General features: G+C 44.2%; 1 pseudogene; it reads right to left on the reverse strand.

Annotated features, from left to right (window-relative positions):
• Positions 1–3590: 3590 nt before the first annotated feature.
• LOC107399404 (polycomb group RING finger protein 6 pseudogene) lies at positions 3591–5594 on the reverse strand (annotated as a pseudogene).
• Between the last annotated feature and the right edge of the window lie 3123 nt (positions 5595–8717).

An 8717-nucleotide genomic window follows, 5' to 3' on the forward strand; every position in this document is an offset into this window, starting at 1 on the left:
TTATTATATAATTTAATAAATTTATAATAGGTTATCAATTTCCAGTGGAATCCAAGTATATAAATTCTTGAAAATTTTACTTCTATATTATAGATATGAGGATATTTTATCATGTTAGTATTAAAATGTTTATGTCTGATATTGGCTTCCCATTTGTCTCCTCTAGTGGTTTGTTTATTGTAAGCAAGGTACAGTCAGACCTCTGAAGCAGACCACTCCGTGGGTAGAAGCAGAGTTTACTGGGGGAAAAACTGCTGGGCTACCGGCATGTGCGTGGAGAGCAGAAGCTCAGTGGGAGAGAAAATGGACTTTACATGGCAGTCATTGGGGTCTTTGAGCTGACACAGGCTCTTTGGTTTAATCAGGAACTATGTATTTTGCTTGTGGCAGTTGACTGTTGGGGCAGAGAAGGGAGGCATTACTGACAAACAGAAACCCACATCACTAGATTTCTGAGGGAGGCTGAGCTTAGGTTTTGTTTCGTTTGCCTGATAAGAATCCGGCCTGGGAAGCCAGTTGGTGGTGATGCTCAACTTTAATCCCAGCACTTGGGAGGCAGAACCAGGTGGATCTCTGTGAGTTCGAGCCAGTCTGGTCTACAGAGTGAGATCCAGGACAGGCACCAAAACTACACAGAGAAACCCTGTCTCAAGAAAACTAAAAAAAAAAAAAAAAAATCCAGCCTGGATTGGGCCCATCACCTTAAGATATTGTTAGCAGCATTACCAAATTTTTGTGACCTTTGTGACCTAACACTTATAAATTGGCAAGTAATCTGGAGGAACACTGTGTTCCCTACATGTGGCATTTGCTCAGTAATTAAAGTTAAAAATTCATCATTTTTGCCCATTGACATGAGGCCACCAGAGCAGCAGGATTTTTTCTTTTGCTATTATTTCCTTTAGGTTCATAGGTGCTGTAAGTTGCTGGTGTGTCCCCCATCCCTGACTCCTGATTTTTACCCTCAAAGTGGCAGGTTTTCCTTTATCTTCCTGGTTCCTAAGAGGAAAGTCAGGAGAGGAAGTTACCTGGTTCCTGCAGGCCAGCGCCTTCCTGTAACCCTTCCTCCCAAAGGACAGAATTAAAAAAACCAGAATTACCTTCCTCCATCCTTTTAAGGCAAAATCTTTAGAGTAGCTTCTTCATGTAGGTGGCTTTAAAGAATATTTCCTCTGTGTTGGGATGCTCACCCAACAACTTCCTAAGTTTTCCAGGGACTCCTCCAGTGAGTGGTGGCCTCCATTTGAGGGTTCCATGGTACCCAATGCTAGGCAGCCACTGCCTTCTCCGGGGGGACCCAGTGGATCTCATCTGATTTAGATCAAACTATCCCTAAACAAGGAGGGCCAGATCCTTGTGCAAGGTCCCTTGAGCTCCTGAGCACCCTGCAGTTCCGTTCTGTAACCTCAGGCTCCCAGGGGCAGGTGTGAGGATGTTTCTGTCTTTAATGGGAACCATTAAGTCTTTTGTCATTTTGCTCTAGAAGCCATAGGGGAAAAGGTCAGAAGATGATGAGACAGTGGGGCAAGGGAAGGCAGTGCCACTGTGGCCTGTGAGGATTCTTATCTCCCTAGTGAATGAGACACTCCGATTTTGCCAGGCTGAAAAATTCCAGCCTCATCTACTGCCTCACCATGTTAGTGGGTGGTCAGAATGTGAGTCCCTCTCATGCAATCCGCCAGTCCTTACAGCCGCCCAGTATCTACCTGACATCTCCTCACTGGAGCTTAGCCTTTCCCTTCTGTCTCTCTGGAACAAACCACTGGAGCACAGACGACCCTTGAGAGTAGACTCAATCTGACTGTATTAGTAGGTCTGTTTCAAAATGACCAAGAGTACCACGTGGACACCCTCACTGGAATATGAACACTGGAAATCCTTGGGTCTTAGCCCTGCCTTGTTAGAGCTCCAGGGTATTTGGTTGTGGAAGGTAGTCTGTGACTCTTGTTTGACTGCTGGTTTATTTATTATTATTTATTTTTTTTTTTACCAAGAAAGCTACTATCTAAGAAAGTCTTCACCAAGAGAGCTACTGTGCAGTGTGTCAGTCAATCATGACACAGAAAATGAAGTGCAAAAAACAAAACAAAACACAGAGAGCCAGACACGTGAAACAACAGAATCTTTTACCTCAAATCTTAAAGAAAAGCAGTAGCAAAGCATGTGTGATCAACTGCTCAACCAGTGGGCAGGAAACAATACAAAATAGCAACAACAGTAACAACACTAAATGAGCACCAACTATGGTTTCACACTGTGACTGAGAGGCTCTTCCTATGGCTTATGTGCACAGTGGATGCCAGGTATGGAGGTCTTCGGGTTAGCCCAGTAGCTTGCAAGCTGTCCCATAGGGAGGTAGTCAACAGGGTATTGTTGCATCAAGCAGCTATCTGCATGGATTACACTGAAAACCTGGAAGGAGACAGAGGTAAAAATTGTATAAGGTTACTAATGCCTGAGAGAGGCCAGTTTACATTTAAAATGGAAACTACAACATCATGCAATTATAACAAGAATCCACTACAATTCACCCACAGCATCACTTACAAATATAAGCCTACGAACTTACTTAGCCTTCTATTATTGCAACAAAGAAGTGAAATAATTAACTTAACAATGTCCATTTTGGCTGTTTCAGAGGTTCAAACCCATGGCTTGTTGGTCCATGATTTGGGCGTGTGGTGAGGCAACAACATAGCATGGAGTGTTCAACTCAGAGCCAGAAGAGTAAGAGGCACAATTTCCTTGTAAGCACATACTCCAAATGACTTAGAACCTCCTGACGGGTAGGCCTAAAAGTTCTTAATATAGAGAATGCCACCTCTCTATATAGCTGAAGAGGATCATGATCCTCATCTTCTTTATTCTTCCAAAGTGCTGAGAATACAGGTATGTGCCACTATGTCAAACTACTTCACAAATTCTTTACAATTGCCATTCCTAACCAAATTTAAAGTTTTTGTATGAAACAGATCCTGTAAATATTTTTTAGAAAGCACCAGGATGTTAATTTGGGGCAAAATAATGTTTAATTTTTTTTTTGTTTGGTTTTTCGAGACAGGGTTTCTCTGTGTAGCTTTGTGCCTTTCCTGGGACTCACTTGGTAGCCCAGGCTGGCCTCGAACTCATAGAGATCTGCCTGGCTCTGCCTCCCGAGTGCTGGGATTAAAGGCATGCACCACCACCGCCTGGCAATAATGTTTAAATTTGAAGCCTCATTATTATAGTGAACTTTCAAACACTCTTATTTTTAACCCAATGAAACAAAATAATACAAAATTCAGCTTTAAATATTCAATCAATGAAAGATGATCTACTGAAGAAACACTAAGTAAATATTCTGTAACGGATTCTTTCCGGATTCACCTGAACTTTTACATTTCAGAAGTGGTGTCATTACAAAGTATCAACTACCACTGATAACAGCTATGGTGTGTAAAAATGACAAAGATATATCTCTTATTTTAAAACATGTTAAAATGTGCTACTACACTGAAGGTCTATGGCTCAACCCATACACCCTATAGGAGACAGTCTCTTTACACAAAACGATTCATACCTTTTAGAACTGAATAGCATCTCTTCAGGAGGGTTGCTAGTTGTAAAAATGCTAAATTCAAAATATGACGAGAACATAAAAATGTAGCCAATAATTTTGGCCATGACAGCAAGTTTACTCTGCAATTTAAAAAGACTGGCTTTGAATATCCATGTCGAAAGCAAACTTCATTTTCCAAAAGGAAAACCACCTGATGCCATCCCACAGAGGAAAATTTCAACAACCAATCTGAATGAGAAGTTACTTAGCCTTCTAATATTGCAACAAACAAGTGAAATAATTAACTTAAGAACGTCCATTTTGGCTGTTTTAAAAGTTTAAACCCATGGCTGGTTTGTCCCTGATTTGGGCCTGTGATGAGAGAAAAATGTAGCATGGATTGTTCAACTCACAGCCAGTTCAACAGTGGAGGAAACTATAAACAACTTTTCTTAAGGCCAGTTAGCAAAAAACAACTTTGAAGTATTCCAAACCATAAAGAATTTTAAAATTTGACATTCGATTTTTTTTTTTTCTCAAGCTGTGAGTGCTTTCTATGGTTTGTAGTGAAATGGATGCATTCCATTGTCCTAAGCTGTACCTATAAATGCTAGGATGCCGGGTGCAGGATACAGGTGTGTCAGAAACAGTGCAAAGTCTAATGATTCCATGTTTTCTAGAACTCTTCAGTAAGATGCAGTTCTGCAGAGGCCTTCTTACTTTCTGTCCCTTCATACTACCCCTAGCAAGTCACATTCAGAGGGGAAAGCACAATACTGTAATAAAGCATTAGCAAATCACCCTGCATCCCAGCATCCCCTACTCTACACTGGACTTCTTGCAGAGTTTGAAAGTCCTTCAGCAACTGACCACCGCACGTGATATCTACCCGATAAGCTTCAGCAAGGCCCATTTTTCTTTTGAGAAATTTTTCTCTAAGTCCAATGGTTGCGTTTCCTGAGACTCGCACAAACTTCATTTTCAGTGGTTTAAAATGCTCAGTGTCTGCATTAGTGCCCAGAGAACCCAGTACTAAAGCCGTATTAGTGTGAACTAAGGCACTAGTCCATAACTCCTTAGTTGTTTCTTTTGCTTGAAGGGCCTGGCTGTGGAACAGCATCAGGTTTTGGTGTTTCCGAATAATGTCCTTTATAGAATTCTTGCCTTTGCTTTTTTTCTTTTTCCTCTAGACCTGCCACTAATTTGTAGACTATGTTTTGTAATTGTGGATCCGACCTCAGGTGATTATGAGGTTTGGCCTCGTGTACTACAATGTTGCATTTTGGACATCTGTTGCTATGTTCAAAATGTTTTATGATGCAGCTTTTACAGAAGGCATGAAGACATTCTGTAATGGTTGTTGCATCTATTAAATAACCTTTGCAAACAGAACAGGAGATGTACGGCGTCAGCTCCGAGAGAGGAATGAGGTTCTCCTGGTCAGATTCCACCGCTGCCTTCTCCTTTCCACTCTTAGGAGGCTCGGATGCCAGGCATTTCTTAGTCCACACTTTCCCACTGGTGGAGTGGTCATCCTTGCCAGCTAGAGGTGTTGTGATTGCAGAGGGCAAGTTCTGGCGTGCAGGCCACAAGGCCTCCTCTGCTCCATCTGCTTTGGCAGCATCCAGACTGCCCTCTTGGACCTCTGGGCTGTTCTCCTCTGCTGGCCTGGCAGAGGACAAACTAGGCAAGGGCATGGTCAGATTTTGATGTAAGGCAGAGATGAGAAATAAGGCAGGGGCGACAAATAGGTCAAGATGTCAAGACAAAGAGATAGAGACCGTGGAGTGAGACCTGAAGAGATGGAAAGATTATCTTTTCTTCTAGGTGAGGCAAGGCGAGGCCATACCTTGAGTCAAGACCACCTGCGAAATCCTGGGTTGAGGCGAGGCAAGACGAGGAAATAAGGCAAAATCTGGAGATGAGGTGAGGCAAAGTCAGCATCCACGATAAGACAGGCAAGGTGAGACACGGATTCAGGCCAGATGAGTCTCCAGTCAGGCCAGATGAGACCCTGGATTCAGGCGAGATGAGTCCCTGGAGTCAGGTGAGATGAGACCCCGGGAGTCAGGCCAGATGAGGAGTCAGGTGAGATGAGACCCCGGATTCAGGCCAGATGAGTTCCCGGAGTCAGGCGAGATGAGACCCCGGATTCAGGCGAGATGAGACCCCGGATTCAGGCCAGATGAGACCCCGGATTCAGGCCAGATAAGTTCCTGGAGTCAGATGAGATGAGACCCCGGAGTCAGGTGAGATGAGTCCCCAGTGTCAGGTGAGATGAGACCCCGGAGTCAGGTGAGATGAGTCCCCAGTGTCAGGTGAGATGAGACCCCGGATTCAGGCGAGATGAGATCCCGGATTCAGGCGAGATGAGTTCCCGGAGTCAGGTGAGTTGAGACCCCGGATTCTGGCCAGATGAGACCCCGAATTCAGGCCAGATGAGTCCCCGGAGTCAGGCGAGATGAGACCCCGGATTCAGATCAGATGAGTCCCCGGAGTCAGGTGAGATGAGACCCCGGATTCAGGTGAGATGAGACCCCGGATTCAGACCGGATGAGTCCCCGGATTCAGGTGAGATGAGATCCCGGATTCAGACCAGATGAGTCCCCAGAGTCAGGTGAGATGAGACCCCGGATTCAGGCCAGATGAGACCCCGGATTCAGACCGGATGAGTCCCCGGAGTTAGGTGAGATGAGTCCCCGGAGTCAGGCGAGATGAGACCCCGGATTCAGGAGAGATGAGATCCCGGAGTCAGGTGAGTTGAGACCCCGGATTCAGGAAGATGAGACCCTAGATTCAGGGCAGATGAGTTCCAAGAGTCAGGCGAGATGAGACCCCGGAGTCAGGCGAGGTGAGTCCCCGGAGTCAGGCGAGGTGAGTCCCCGGAGTCAGGCCAGGTGAGACCCCGGAGTCAGGCCAGGTGAGACCCCGGAGTCTGGCCATATGAGACCCCGGAGTCTGTGAGGCGAGACTGGTTGTTGAGGCAGGGAAAATGGACCCTGAGATCAGGAAGTGAGGCGATCTCGTGAGGCAACGTGAGACTGGGAGGCGCTTAGAGGCTGGCTCGAGGTGGCACGAGGGGGCGAGACCAGGAAGCTATGCTTAGAGACTAGAATGTGAAACTGGATCCTGCGAAGAGACCTCCAGGGAAGCCAAGATCAGGAATCCTGGTACCACTGCAAGGTGAAGTCAGGGACATCAGTCAATGCGAGACCCCGAGGTGAGGTAAGACCAAAAGGCAGGCAATTTGAACTGAGACGAGGGTAGGTAAGACCACAAGGCAAAGGGGTGCTGAGCACAAAGAGAAAGCTGAGCACACACAAAATAGGAAGGCAAAGTGGCAATAAGCAGAGATCGGCCAGTTAAGCAGAGAGACAGAGGGGAGAGGAGAGAAAGGAGGCTGCTAGCTGAACCAATGTGAGGAATCTGCAGGGGTGTCTGAGAACCCATTCATCTAAAGCAGTTGGAAATTTCAGAGCTAAACCGGCGGTGGTGGCACATGCCTTTAATGCCAGCATTTGGGAGGCAGAGGCAGGCAGCTCTCTTGAGTTCGAAGCCATCCTGGAAGTCTGCAGCCTGCTTTAAAGGAACCTCACTCAATTTTCCTTTTCAAAGGATTCATAAAACTACTAAAATCCTGCTGTAGTCTAACAAAATATTTTTTCTAGTGTAGCAGGCATGTTACATTTATTTAACTATCTATTTATTTATTTAATGTGTATATACATATGTGTACAAGCGGACATGTACTACTGTAGAGGTCAGAGGGAAACTTGAGAATTGGTTCTCTCCTTCTATCTTGTGAGTACAGGAGAGAGAACACACAACTTCTAGGCAATCTTGCCATTCCCCTAGTAATATTCTGTTTGCCTAGAGCATTGAGCTAGATTCCATGTGGTGTTGCATTAGGAATAATAAAGATTACTCTTTGAGCACTAAATATATCTTCCTGTAGCAAATTACATCCATCCAAAATAATTCCTTCTAGAAAATATGAAGTTTCTGTTTCGAAATATACATTGTTAAGAACAGTCCATGGAGGAAGGTTGGAAATCCAACTGTTATTTGAGCCCCTCTTTGCCCCTTCCTTTCCCTCTCTCCCCCTTTTCTTCTCTCTCTTCTGTATCCTCTTTCCCCTCTCCCTCCCTATGCTCTTCTTTTCCCCTTTACCTCCCCCTCCCCGTTGTTGGGTTGTATGATTATTATGTATAATTTGTTTTATATATAACATATCATATATATGTATATATAGTAGAAATTGAATTTTGTCAATTCAAAATTGGGTCTTGTCCATGCTCAGCAAGTCGTCAACCACTGAACTATATACTCATTTTCTTTTTATTTTGAGACACCTTACAGGGCACTTTAAATTTCTGAATGAGCTGCAGGATCTCTTGTGTGGGTGAAATGATGTGGAATGTAGCAAGATAAGATAAAATGTTCTCTCATTTATATTAAGCATTCTGCCTCTAAGTTCCAAGGTGTGATTATAATAGGAACCCTCAAAATTAGCATTTTATGAAAATTCTATGCTGGGAATGTGACTAGGCACCAGCCCACAGGACCCTTGGCACTAATGGCATAGTTCATCTCTCAGGAGACTATCAATTCTAATAGTTTTGGTTTCCTGATGAATCTACACAATGCTTATATCCTTTCTTTCACCTTTCCTGTAAATTATATAATGCTTTTATGGGTAAGATGGAAAGAGACTGGGGATTTGTCTTCTGAGTTCTAGGAGAACTATAAACAAAAATATTTCCTTCTACTGACTTCTCTTTCTCTTATTTTTTGGTAGAGTTGTGAACAATGGACCTTCGTTTGCTGTAACGTGATCTCCTGTTTCCCACTGGATGTGAGAAAGAACCGAAACATAGCCAAGGTAACTGAGGACTCAGGATGTTATAGCCGCAACATCTTTAGAAAGGGGCCATGCTTAGTCTTGTATGAACCTCGCACTGACATTTGGCTGGCCACACACAAGGGTCTCTGGAGTGTACTTTACTCCTACTCAGCAGAGTAGGCCCAGCTGGATAGGAAAGCAACAGTAATAGTTGTCACAACACTCATAAGTGCTGCCCTGTCCACTTAGCAGGGTCACTCATCTTTTCTGTTCTAAAACACTTGTAGGTAAATTGCACCTCATTATTCAGAAGTTGTTTTTTTTTTAACTTAGTCT

Source organism: Peromyscus maniculatus, chromosome X, assembly GCF_049852395.1.
Source record: "Peromyscus maniculatus bairdii isolate BWxNUB_F1_BW_parent chromosome X, HU_Pman_BW_mat_3.1, whole genome shotgun sequence".
Classification (NCBI taxonomy): domain Eukaryota; kingdom Metazoa; phylum Chordata; class Mammalia; order Rodentia; family Cricetidae; genus Peromyscus; species Peromyscus maniculatus.